This window comes from Myotis davidii, unplaced genomic scaffold (assembly GCF_000327345.1).
Source record: "Myotis davidii unplaced genomic scaffold, ASM32734v1 scaffold95, whole genome shotgun sequence".
In the NCBI taxonomy this organism is placed as follows: domain Eukaryota; kingdom Metazoa; phylum Chordata; class Mammalia; order Chiroptera; family Vespertilionidae; genus Myotis; species Myotis davidii.
In genome coordinates this window covers 640,627-655,347 of record NW_006286950.1, presented here as the reverse complement: position 1 = coordinate 655,347, position 14,721 = coordinate 640,627, and positions in this window count along the sequence as shown.

Below are 14,721 nucleotides of genomic sequence, written 5' to 3'. Positions count from 1 at the left end.
TTTTTTCACTTTTAGTTTTCTCTTCAAGTCTTAAGAAATAACTTCCTATTCTACCTCACAGCAAACACTGACATTTAGAAAGCTAAAACCATTACCTGTCACTCTGTTCTCTCCCTCCACACGTTCTGAAACAAGTCCAGATCCATTTACTTGTACGTAACAGATGCTTTCTTTACTTGCTTGCCCCTCCACCCTGCCTGTATTTGATCTCCTTCTCTCTGAGGAAGGAAGCATAACTTCCAGGCAGACCATGGAAAATCTCTGCACATCTGCTTCTGCCTGTTTTCTTACTTGGTAAAGAATCTTTTGAAAGATTTATGCTACACCTTACCAAAAGCAGGGCATTCTGATAGGGCTTATTTTAGTTACTGGCAACTTTACATATATATGAAAAATAATTTAAAAATGTAAATTGCCATTAGATCATATTTTTTAAACATGAAAAATATCCCTTCGTGACTTATTCTCAAACTTGTACTTTAGAAACATGTTTTTTTCATAACTAAAATCTCTCAAATCATTTGTGTTTAATTCTTCTGAGAGTTTGGATAAATAAGCATCTATTTAAGACAAACACAAGCAAATATTGGCCATAAGGTTTAATGGAAGCTCAATCTTACTCTGATTTTTTTCACACTTGTTTTCTGGCATTTTAGTTGTCTTTACAGAGATGTAAAGAATAACAATTTTTATCATTAGTACTGACCTGTAGTGATTCACATATATAGTTATAACATTTTAAAGCACTTCGTAAATTAACTATTCTATTTTATAACCACAATGTGAGAAAGAATGTCTTGAAAACATACATTAAGAAGGTATCATCAATGCTATTGTAAATGCTCTATATACTTAGTATTTTCTAAGCGTAATATACATTGAATGTTGCCTGATTTGTAAAGCCACCTAGAAAACATATAAAAAAGTATAATCTTCTGTACAATGAATTGAATTAATAGGGGAACAAATAAAAGTTTTGAAATGTTCACGCAATTCACTTTTGCAGTAATAACATTTGTGAATTCATGGCAGGCAATATGTGCCCTAGCTCATGCATCTATTTGTTAGCAATGAAGTTTGTGTGTTATATTAGTATATATCTCAAATTGGTAAATTTGATATACCAGCATGGAAACATCTTGGCTTCATTTAATCCAGTGGAATAAGAAAGTGATTCTAAAGTTGCACTTCATCAAAATGGCCACTTTCTTTTTATCAAAGGCAAGACTTCTTTATTCGAGTCTATCAGGAAAAGGTTCCGATACTCACAAGGTAACAGTTAGCTTTTATAGTTTTGTGGGGTTTTTTTGGCTTCTTTTAAATTAGTAGATGGATAAGACACTTGTAATTTGTGAAAAGCTATAATTATGAGTTCAAACTGAGCTTTGACATGTTTTCTGGCATGCTTTTTACAATCCATGATAGTCTTAAAGAGGGTTATATTATAATGAAATATGCTGATATAAATAATGCATATTTATTGATTGATTCACATTAAAATGCAAATACAAAAATATATGTATTTGTGGCCTGAAGTAACACTGGAACATAGTAGCTTCTTTATCACATATTTTATATTTTTCTACTATAATAAGCAATTGTGAACTATTAGAAAAATATATGTACTAGCCCACATTAGTTGCTAAAGAAATCATTACTGGAAGGATGGATAGATAAATGGGTCATTGGGTGGATGACTCACTGGATGGATAGACTAATGAATAGAAAGATAAGTGGCATAGTGACTTAGTAGGTTTTAGGGGAAAAATAATGAAAGAAATACTTGCCCTGTCAGTGTGGCTCAGTGGTTGGGCATTGTTCCAAGCACCAAAATGTTGCTGGTTCAATTCCTGGGGAGTGGAGGAGGCATCCAATTGAAGTTTTGCTCTCATATCCATGTTTCTCTCTCTCTTTCTTCCTTCCTCTATCTAAAACAATCAATAAAAACATCTTTAAAAATCAGAAATACTCAAAGTTTGTTTTTCAAGCTTAAGCTATCTGGAAGACACATTTTTTTTTCTAAGAATATGTGTATTATTGAATTTTATTATTATTGTGAAAATAATGAAGAATATTTGATATCTCATAAAATTTTCATTTGTAAAGTTTAAAAAAAATAGTTTTATCCAGGCATGTATGCATAGCCCATGGATACAGACAACAGTGTGGTGAAGGCCTGGGAAGGGCAGGTGCATGGTAGAAGGGGTCAATGGGAGAAAACACAAAGGGGACATGTGTTACACTTTCCTTTTAAATATATTTTTATTTATTCCATAGAGGAGAGAGAGAGAGAGAGAGAGAGAGAGAGAGAGAGAGAGAAGAGAGAGAGAGAGAGAGACATCAATGATGAGAGAGAATCATTAATTGGCTGCTTCCTATATGCCCCTGACTGGGATTGAGCTGCAACCCTTGTATGTGCCCTGACTGAGGATGGACCTGTGATCTTCCGGTTCACAGGTTGATGCTCAATCACTGAGCCATGCCTGCCAGGCAACACTTTCGACAATAAAGATAAATTAAAATAAAATAAGATAAAGTAAAATAAAATAAAATAGCTTTATCATAAAGAAAAAACACTTGGGCAAGAAAAAGATTATGATGACAAATCTCATTCTAAGAAGTCTATTTGCTAATTCTAAGAATTGGTCTGATTTAAGTTGCATTCCCTCAGAATTAGTCTTAAAAAAGGATTCTAAAGCAAGTGTTTTCTTTGGGGTGTAATCCCAGAAAAATTCGAGTACAAGAGAGGGATCCTGAGATCAGAAAAAACAGATGCCAATAGAGCAGTGGTTCTCAACCTTCTGGCCCTTTAAATACAGTTCTTCATGTTGTGACCCAACCATAAAATTATTTTTGTTGCTACTTCATAACTGTAATATTGCTACTGTTATGAATCGTAATGTAAATATCTGATATGCAGGATGGTCGTAGGCGACCCCTGTGAAAGGGTCATTCGACCGCCAAAGGGTCGCCACACAAAGGTTGAGAACCACTGCAATAAAGGGACTGTGGTTGAACAAGTTTCTTTCGGAGACAGCTGGAGTTTCATCCCGCTTAATTCTGCTAACCATGTTAGGAACACAATTTCCAGAACCTGACCATCAAATGAGTTGACAAATCTACCCTCACTCCTGTCATGTAATGATTGGGGTTGTTGCTAGGAGAGAACATCCCTTAGCTAGCACTCCAGAATCCACTTTTGTGGAGCAGCACCAGTGGCCAGAGAGAATCCTCATGTAGAGCTGTGAGTGCTGTGGGTTGGGGGCTGAACTGGAATGCATAGTACTATTATGTAATGTGGGGATCTCAGTAGAGCATGGATAGTAGCTGTTATATCACACTCCTTTCTCATTTGGAAATTGAGACAGGCCATTGTGTGCAAAAAGAATCATTTATTCATTAATTGAGTATTTAATAAATATCTACCATGTGTCCCTTCAATTTAGTTAAGCCCTGGAAGTACAATAGTGAGCAAGAGAAGATACGGTTCCTGACCTCATTGAACTTTCAGTCTAGTGGGCAAGATAAACATACACGGGACTGCTTAAATAAGTACTATTTTAGCAAAATAAATACAAAACATATTAAAAAAGAATTTATCTATGGCCAATTTGGATTTTTTTCCAGCAATGAAAGGTTGATGTAATATCTGACAATCAATCAAGGTCAGAGCTGGGACTGAAGTGAGTTTAGTGTGGTGTCTGAAAACAAAGCAAGGAAAAGTACTCTGACACCACATGGCCCTGAGAGCCAGGGAGCCTCATCGCACGCACTCTTCCCAGGTGCTGATCATTATTTTATATTTTATTAATAGAATAAAGAATACAACCACATGATGACTCAGTTGATGGGAAACAAAGACTGAAAAAATCCAACACCAATTTAAAATAAAAATTGTCATTCAACAGTCCAATCAGAAAAATGGTATTTCTATAAGACTTAGCAAAAACCACATGAAAAATTCTATTAGAATGGTAATTGAGTTTTGCAAGGCTACAGATCACAAGATAAATATATCCAAAAAATATCATAATTCTTTATACTAGCAAATTCAGAAATGGAAATGAAAAACAATACCATTAACAATAACATTATAAATGTGAAATGCTAGGGTGAATCATTTCATAATCAAGAATATATACACTACAACTAAGAAACATTATTGAGAGAATGTTAATAAATGATAGTTTTAAGATTTCAACTTTGCACAAAATGATTTAAGAATTTAATACATCACAAATCTAAATCATAGTGGGATTTTTTGCAGTTAAAAAAGATAGTGTTTTAATAAACTTTTCAGATAATTGGAGATTTTCTTTGATCCTACACCAAAACATGTTAGAAGATTGTTTCTCAAAGGACAATTGCAATATTGAATGTCAAACCATATCTATTTTATACTCCACTTCATTAAAATATAATGTTGTGTTGGGCTTTTGAATGTCTCTTCTACCCCTGCATGATTCTGTAGCATCACACATTGATCATTTGGAAGTTCACAGAGTTATGCTGAACTTCCTTAATGCTCACCCATGATACAAGACACATTCATTAAAACACCATTAATTTCATCAGAAAAGTCTTTAATAATTGGAAAGCTAGCAAGCTCATGAAAGTGAATGCAAATCTTCCAAAATGCTAATTTTTGCTTAAAAGCTCAACTGCTAAAATTGGCAACACATATTGTCAACAGTTTTCCTTACTGTGACAGTCACATTTCATTCATTTTTGAGAAGATGAATATCAAATACCCAAGTCTGAATAGCATAGTCTATAAGTAATTCTTTCACAGAAGAGGCAATTTTTGCATTTCAGTAAATGTCAGAAGGGTTTTACGCATACTTCCCATTTCATCATGGACAATATTAAGAAGACAAGTTGTATTTTTTTAAAAATTAAAAAGATGATTCAAAGTTCTTATGAAAATGCCAAGAAAGTACAGTGGTCAAAACAACTTTGCAAAGGAAGAACCAAGCCAGATGACCAACAGTATTTGATTTCCATTTTATTCTAAACTTAGCCAAACTCCTCACAGGTGGGCACAACTGGTGAAAGTTTTAATTGTACCCTTAAAACACTTTTTCAAGTTAGCTTCTAAATAGAATCCAATTTTATTTAATATGTAAATGATAAACAAAGCATAGGTTAAGAAATTATTGAAATTACTCTTAAGTGAAGAATTTTTATAATACTGTTAATCTCTTTGAATTTTCAAATACGTATTCATAAGTATAAACTAATTTTTTTAAATAATAGATATGCTTATTATTTAAAAACAATCAGAATATATATGTTCTGATGGCATGTTGATTTTATATCTGAGAGTTAAATGACATATTTATCCCACAATTTCTAATCTTAAAAAAGGAATAACATTAAGAATGAATGTGAATACATAATTGTGTTTGCCATTCTAGTAAGAAAATTAGGAAAACACCAGGAATTATTTTCCTGCTTGATGTTAATTGCAAAACTCTAATTAAATGATACCTAGAGAACTCTAAATTAATGATAGATGACTTTAAAAGTAGCAGATGAGTGAATATCAGTATAAATTTAAGTTATAATGTTAAATAAAAGATAGGAAGACACATTACAATAAAAATGAAGTGTCAAAATATGTTTAAATAATATTTTATATGTATTGTAATTGTTTTCATTCCATTTCATATATTTGTCCTTTTTATTCATGAAATGTTATTAAATATTGAAGAATATCTTTCTACTATTTTACTATTAGATGATTAATGGTTAAGATCCAATTACATTTGTTTCTTTTCATTGCTTAACTCTTTATTTGTATTGAAGAACTCAATACCAAGTTATGTTAAATTTTGCCTTTATCAGTTTGAAGAAAATAAAAAGAGAAGAAATATTGACTCAAGGATATTACAATCTTTGCAGTCATTTTCAAAAGGAATACTGGCTACATTGAGTAAGGCACATGAATACTCTTCTGTCTCTTTACACAAGATTAACATGATACTGTTCACTAAACAGAATAATTACCATTGCAATGTTTAAATGCAAATGCAGTTAATGCACATTAATAAAGCACAGCAGAGAAGGTAGAGGTATTGCTGTTTTTTTAGTTTATTTAAACTTTTCATTTTAAAAATATATATTATTTAGAGAAAATACAGTTACTGGAGTTTACCTTTGTCAATCTAGATAATAGTGAAAGTGAAAATTCAAAAATTGAACTGGAAGGTGAATTCAAGGCATGAAGGCAGGGGCGGTGAGAGGGGAAGATCACTGAAGTATATATTAGATAACTGCTTATATTTCAAATAAAATCAAATAATTCGTTAAGCTTTGAAGTGAGCTTCACTGAGACGGTGAAGATTTAAATTCCATCCCCAATTTTACTACCAATGTTAGGTCTTTACACTCACTTCTTTCACTACAAAATGATTAATAATGTGAAATTGATCACTGTTGGGAACCAACAATATGATAAGTGGCCTCTTTAAATTACCTCTCAGAAAAATTATTAATGATTTCTACTGCTTCTGTTGAATTATCATTATTTTTCAACACTCTATCCAGGGTGAAATGTTTTGAAGACTTTAGACAATACACTTATTTTAAGAGGAAAAATTGAATACCTGGATTATTATATTTGCAAAAAGTTAAATGAATAGATGACCAAGTGATATAATTTTATGTTCCTCTTCTGTAAAACAGTGACTCACCACAGTTGATCATTTATATATTTCTCCATTTGTCAGAATGAAAGATTTCTAGATTTTCTCATTGTGCTTCCTTTTAGAAATGCCATAGTATTGTGGTAATACTAATAATTTATTAAAAAGTCTAAATGTATAAATGCTTAATAGATTAAGACTGGACTATAAGAATGCTACATATAGTAACATAGCTGAAATACATCACCTTTCTAAATCTCTATCATAATAAAACAATCAAACACTTAGATTACATCTATACTAATAAAAGGGTAATATGCAAATTAACTGTCACTCTGCAACAAAGATGGCGGTACCCATTGGAGCCATGGAGCCATCCAGAGCTGGCGGGATGCTTGGCTTCCTTCGTCACCCTAGCAGTGGCCACAGAGCTGGCCAGAGGAGGCAGGAGGCAGCTCCGACCTGGAGCAAAGGAGGGAAGCAGTGGCCAGAGCGAAGGCCTGGGTCCCGGGTGCTGGAGGGAAGCCGGTGCGAGTAGCCAGGGAAAGGAAGGCCTATTCTTTCACGAATCTTCATGCATTGGGCCTCTAGTTTTTAATATAATTATACAGTCCAGGTACTAATGTAAGTAGGTAGATTTGTGGATGACTTGGCACTTGATTTTGAATTGCAATTTTCAACATTATTTGTGTCTGTGTGATTTTCAAGAACACGTAGTATATAGAAATAACTTCTTGACTTAAGTAGAGGAAACCTAAAGGCTGCATGAACGTTTGTTCAGCTATCTCTTCTACTCAGATATAATTACCTGCTCATCACTTCAGACTTTAGTTAATAATGGGAGAAAATACAAAATATGTTCCTTTTGTATTTTCCTTGAAAGATATCATGTACTAGTATGAATTATTCATGACCTCAATTACTATCCATAGGGTATGCTTTTCTACAGTCTTCATATGTATTTCTACAGGAATACACTCCTCAAAAATAACCCTTATTTAAAAGAAAATATGCTTTTTAATGATGGGGCATATATGGCAACAAAGGAGGAAGTGAACTAAAATTTTTATTGAACATCTACTGGAAGTGTATATCATGCATCTTGCAAAACAATCATGAAAAATCCAAACTTATTTCTATTTTAGAAATAACGCAATTGAATGTGAAGTTAAGATATATTTTAAGACATATCAAACAAATTATAGATTAAACTTAATTCAAATAGAGTTCTGTTACAAATCTCTAACTTCTTCAGAGCATACTGCTTTTCTTTAACACATAGATATCCTCCATTAACTCTAAATACCTGAAAATTAATTTAAATTTATAATTCACAACAAGCATCATCTTTAAAACATAAAGGGGTTTCATAATTTACTAATTGGAATTGCTATATTTATAAGGCAATTGTTATGTCTTAACCTAAGTTGATATACTTATGTACCTTTATAAGAATTTGAAGTTGGAATTAGAACACACAAACCCAGCTTGAAATAAAAGTGCTTTCATAATATTTTTTGCTACTGAAATGTTTTTATAGAAATTATTGTAAAGCTTTTATTTTCAACCAGATTAATTAATTAGTCAGAAGAATTTTAAATAATTATAAAAGAAGTAAACATATTTGAGAATATATGAATATTCCTTTAATCTTAGTATAACATCTTGAGCCAACTCTCAACAGCATAAATTCAAAAGCTAATTTAGTGAGAGAGAAGGAACATTCAATAATCTTGATCTATAAATTAATACCCAAATTTCTATTTCTTGGGAGATATAACATTATAACTTCTCAGTAAATTTATCTCTCTATATATTTTGTGGAAGTTTACATTACTTGTTCAAGTGATCGATTGATCCCCTTACCAAATCTCTATTTATTCAACCCTTTTTGAAGGAAAGATTACCGTTCCCACACACTGACCTCAGGTTTGTCATGTGTCTTGCTTTGCCCATTGAATGGGAACTTGGATCTATTATGGTTCACCATTGTTGTTGTTGTTTTTCCTTTGACCTCAAAATGTCAAAGATCCTAGATAGGTTCTAGATCAGCCTTGGGCAAACTACGGCCTGCGGGCCGGATCCAGCCCGTTTGAAATGAATAAAACTAAAAAAAAAAAAGACCATACCCTTTTATGTAATGATGTTTACTTTGAATTTATATTAGTTCACACAAACACTCCATCCATGCTTTTGTTCCGGCCCTCCGGTCCAGTTTAAGAACCCATTGTGGCCCTCGAGTCAAAAAGTTTGCCCACCCCTGTTAGATAGTAGTTGCTTCTTTACTTTAGGTTCTGGAGTGAAGAGAATATGGATCTTATGCCGAATAACAGAAATACATGTAACAACAGGAATTAAATATTTGTTAGAAAACCACTAAAATTTGGTGTGTTTTATTATAGTGGCATAACTTAGCTTAAGTTTACTTACGAAATAATCATTTTTTTAATTTATTGGACAACATTTACTCACATTCTTTTGGTTCATTTTACTAACATAAAGTAAAAACCTAAATACCCTTAATTGGAAAGCAAGGTAATATTTACATATTTTTCTTAGATAATACACATATGAATAATTAAAAGCTGAAATATACTTGCAGATTTGATGCCAACTCTGGTTATACTTAACTTTTTCTTTTCTTTTCTTTTTTTTTTTTTTTTTTTTTTTTTTTTTTACTTTGCGGGGGTACTGCATAAGAAAGAATTGACCACAAGCAAATTACATTTTTTCCAATATGTCACTGAATGTTAGAGAATTAATAGCTCCTCTTGATTATTGTCCTAGTCTAATTGTGCTCTGTCAGCAAACTCATTTTGACACTTTTGAGCTACAACTATAACAATTCATTTACAACATTCTTCAAACAAATTTCAACTTCACTAACAGATTGTGCTTGACTGAGGGCTGTTGGTGATTTAAAATAGCTGGAATCCTAATGTAAGTTTGTAATGAAATGTCTGACAAGTCTCTAACATGGGAGTCTCCTCATGGTTTAGTAATGTTTTGACAATCTTAAAAATATGCTTTAGAAAAAGCTAGCAAATGCAAGTTTTCCTAAAGCAAAATATCCATCTGTTCAAAATAGCAAAAGCACTAACCACAGTGCAGCAATAAGCAACTGTGTGATTTCATTTCTTTAAATAAATGATCCTTTTGATGAGATAAATAATAAAAATTGTAGAAACCTTTAGAAATCTTCAGTTTACAAAGTAACCTTTAAAGGTAACTGACTGAGGGAATTGTCAAAGATCCCTCAACTGTGCCTAAATGTGTACTGAATGCTTCTATTAGAGGCAATAAAAAGGATATTTAAAACCTTATTAGTTTTAAAGCACCAAGAAAAAAGTAAGTTTTATACTTAACAGGGTTCTGAATGTGCTCCCTTTTGACAGCTGTTATGAACATTCATCACTCATTGCTGCAGCTGAGGGAATTTTGACAATTTCCTTTACAAGTCACCTTTACAGCTATTCTGACAACCTGATGAGGCCACAATACCGATTTGAGTTGTCCACACATGGGCTCAGATGATTGCAAGTCAGCTTGAGTTCCATGTTCTGTTCCGAGCTTTTCATCTACATAACCTCAAGCAGTTTAAAATTAACACCTACATTGTACACATAGCTGTTTCCAGTTTTCAAAGTTACTTCACATACTTCATTTAATATAATACTAGTATATATATATCTTTGCTTCTGCACTTGAAATCTAACACAATGGAGACCCTAAGAATTTAAATAATCTATATGATTAACATACATGAAAATTTCTAATGCAGATTCATTAGGGTGACTTTCCTTTCTCTCTCCCTCCCTACTTAACTCTTTCTTCCTTCCTTCCCTTTCATTCTTGCTTTCTTTCTATAGAAATACCTGAAGATTTTTTCCCCCTTATAATCTGGCTTTTAAAAGATAGGGGATAAAATGGTGTCTATTATTGATGGGGAAAATGAGACATTTTTGAAAGGGCTAGCATTCTGAATCTGTGCCATTAACCTAGTGCAGATTCTTGTTAGCTTATAGTCTAGTCCAGGGGTGGGCAAACTTTTTGACTCAAGGGCCACAATGGGTTCTTAAGCTGGACCGGAGGGCCGGAACAAAAGCATGGATGGAGTGTTTGTGTGAACTAATATAAATTCAAAGTAAAGATCATTACATAAACGGGTACGGTCTTTTATTTCAATAGTTTTATTCATTTCAAACGGGCTGGATCCGGCCCGCGGGCCGTAGTTTGCCCACGGCTGGCTCTAGTCACTGCCCCTTTAATTATCTGGTCCTGCATGACCTGTTTTCCTAAGTGTACTCCCATTTTAGAGAGTCCATAAACCATCCTCAGATGGAGTTATCAGCACTGGCGCCAGGCCAGGCCTTTAGTTGTGGTCTCAAGGCCCCAATACCTGGGGCTTTTTGCAAAGCCTGCGAAAGGTTCAGAAGTATAATCCATATTTTGGGGACAAAGAAACCAAAGGGATATAAAGGGAAAGCTTCACCATATTGGAGGACTCAGGATTTGAGAGAAACAGCCTCAACCACAGCCCGTTGATTTTTGCAACTTCCTCATCCTTGGCATGGATAAACCTCTTGAAGTCATGGATAAATCTCTTGAGTATGTTCTTTCAGATGCAGTTATACATGCCTTGGTGACATCACCCCAAGTTCAAGCTAATTAACACATCCATTACCATACAGCATTACTGTGTGTGTCTATTAAAAACACATAAGATATACTCTCTTAGCAAATTACAAATAACTATAGTCATAATGCTATACATTAAATTCTCAAAACTTACTCATTTTGTCACCAAAAATTTGTACTCTGGCCACTATCTCCAATTTTCTCCACAGCCCCAACTCCCAGCAACTGTCTTTTTATTCTCTTGTTTCATGAGTTTGACTTGTATAGATTTCACATATAAGTGAAATTGTATTTTTATTTCTGTGTCACATTTACTTTACTTAGCATAATATTCTCCAGGTTCACCTATGTTGTAGCAAATGACAAAATTTCTTTTTTGTGGCTGAATAATATTCCATTGTATATATGTAGGCATGCATGAATATAATTTTTTATCCATTCATCTGTGGACTAACACATCCTTTGGTATTGTGGATAATGCTATAATGACCGTAAGAGTATGTATACCTCATCAAGATACTGTTTTCATTTCCTTTGGTTATATATTCAGAATTGGGTTATATGGAAGTTCTATTTTTAAATTTTTGAGGAAACTCTATACTATTTTTCATATTTGTAGTACCAATTTTCATTCCCACCAGAACCTCAGAAGGATTTCCTTTTCTGCACGTCTTCACCAATATTTCTTCTTTCTTGTCTTTTTTATGATAGTCAACCTAACAAGTATGAGGTGATATCTCACTGTGGTTTTTATCTGTATTTCCTGATGAGTAGTGATATTGAGCACCTTTTCATAAACCTGTTGGCCATCTGTACAACTTCTTTTTTAAAAAATATATTTCATTTTATTGATTTCAGAGAGGAATGGAGAAAGAGAGAGATAGATAGAAACATCAATGATGAGAGAGAATCATTGATTGGCTGCATCCTGCACACCCGCTACTGGGGAACGAGCCCGCAATCCATCATAGGTTGCCTTTTCATTCTGTTGATTGTTTAGATTTGCAGAGCTAAAAAGCTAAAAGTTTGATATAGTTCCACTTATACATGTTTGTTTTTAGTGCCTGTGCTTTTGTTGCCATATACAAAAATCATTGTCAAGACCAAGGTCAAGGAGCTTTTCCCGTGTTTTCTTCTAGCTGCTTTACTGTTTCAGGTGTTATATCTTAGGCTACAAGGTGACCTTTGATGCTACCTACCACCTATCTGGGGGACACCAAACATATCATGGGTATCAGAGACAGCTTCCTACTTGTATTATTCTGAATGTAAAATTTAAGCAGAATTTTCAGATAATACCATACAAGTCTTCAAAAGGAAATGGACTGTTTATTTACAATTGTCTTTTTATTTACTGTATGCGTTTGACATGCTTAGGTATATAAAAGAGTGTAATATGACAAACCTGAGAATTTTCATTTCTTTAAAAGTAAGGCAACCTTATTGTGATTATGCTTGCTTATATTTTTGCTTATTTACTTTTATAATTGTCTAATTTTGCACAATATTGAAAAACGTCATAAAAGCATGCAAGCAAAAAAGATCAACATGAGAATACAAATTCAAATAAAATAAGCTAGATAAAATTTGCCATCCAGGTAAAATATGCAAAATGTTAATAACCGTTTTATTGCTACTACAACTTGAGAACAAACTGTGTATTATATTGAATTTGCATCATCAGTTCTCTCTTTTCTCCTTTTAATTATACATAAGCTTCCTTTGAAGAAATCATTTTTACATATCTCAATTGCTATGCATGTTAATTATGCAAGCATATAACCAATTACTCAATAAAATGATAAATAACCACATTATTTAAAGCTTTAATAATTAATCAATTTCTAGGTTTAAAAATATACAATCATTTTACACTATTGGTTTTATACTTAATTTTGAAAGATTTTGACAAAAATAATGATTTAGTATATAAGTTGACTTGGAACTTACATACAAGGGTGGGCAATAGTTATAATACAAACAACTCACACAATAATCCTATATAATAAAAAGGTAATATGTAAATTGATCCTAACAGCGGAATGAGCAGAACCATAGCTCCACCAGTCACTATGAGGTACACTTATCACTTCTCAGTCCCTTTCCCTGGCCAGCAGGCTCTGATCATCCAATGGTGAATGGGGAATTATGGGTGGGTGGTAAGGGATGTCATTGGCACCAGGCCAAGGACCCCTTCCACCAGTCACCCCACACACAGAGGGCAACCCACGCCTGGGGCGGAGCCGGCAAGTGGGCTTGGAAGGCCAACCATTTGGTCCCTTCCCCTGGCGGTCAGGCTCCAATCACCTAATGCCAAATGGGGAGTTGAGGGTGGGTGGCGGTGGTTAGTGACCCTAGGCCTAGCCTGTGATCAGGGCCATTTTCCACCTGCTTGCTACTCCCTGGCCGCTGTCACCACAGCCACCAGCCAGCTGGTTCCCCTCACAAGCACTTGTACTGCCCCATCACTGCCTCCACCAGCCACCCGATTCCCCTCACAGGCCCTTGTCCTGCCCCGCCACCTCCACCAGCCAGCCGGATCCTCTTGCTGGTCCCCCACTTCATAGTGACTGGTTGAATGGTTGTTCTGGTTAGTACGCTTATGGTTTGGCCTTTTATTATATAGGGCTAGAGGCCCAGTGCTCAAATTCATGCATGGGTGGGGTCTGGCTGACCCGGCCCCAGTCAGGGTGGATCAGGGCTGGGCCTGTCGAGAGGAGAAAATGGTGGGAGGTTGACCAGCCAGTCCACCACAATCAGGGCCCCATCAGGGCCAGGCTGGCTGGGGGGAGGGGCCGAGGGCAATTGGCCTGCAGGCCCTGCCCTTGATTGGGGTGAGGGGACTGACTGGGGGTGGTGCCAGCCATGTGGAGGGGCTGTGGGTGGTGAGTTTGCCAGCCCCACTCCTGATTGGTGTGGGGGGTCATCAGGGGTGGAGATGGCTGGGGGAGGGGCTGTGGACCAATCAGTGTGGTGGGGCTGATCAGGGGTGAGGCCAGCCATGGGGAGGGGCTCTTGCAGTGGGCTGGCTGTCCTCACTCCTGAATGGGATTGGGGGGCTTATTGGGGGCCAGAAGCCTTGGGGAGGGGCCATGGGTGGTTGGCCAGTTGGCTCTGCCCCTGATAGGAGTGGGGGGCTGGTTGGGGGTGGAGCTGGCTGAGGAGAGGGGCCATGGGTTGATCAGGGTGGTGGGGGCCCATCAGGGCTGGGGCTGGCCAGGTTGAGGGGTGCAGGCAGTTGGCTGGCTGGCCCTGCCCCTGATTAGGATGGAGGGGCCAATCTGGGGTGATATTGGACAGGAGTGACTGGGAATGGGAGGGCAAACCCAGCCGCAGTGGCCAAGAGCAGGTGGGGGAAAACCAGCCAGTGTGGCTGGGAGTGGGAGGGGAAACCTAACCTCAGTGGCTGGGAGGGGGAGGAAAGCCGCCTCAGCAG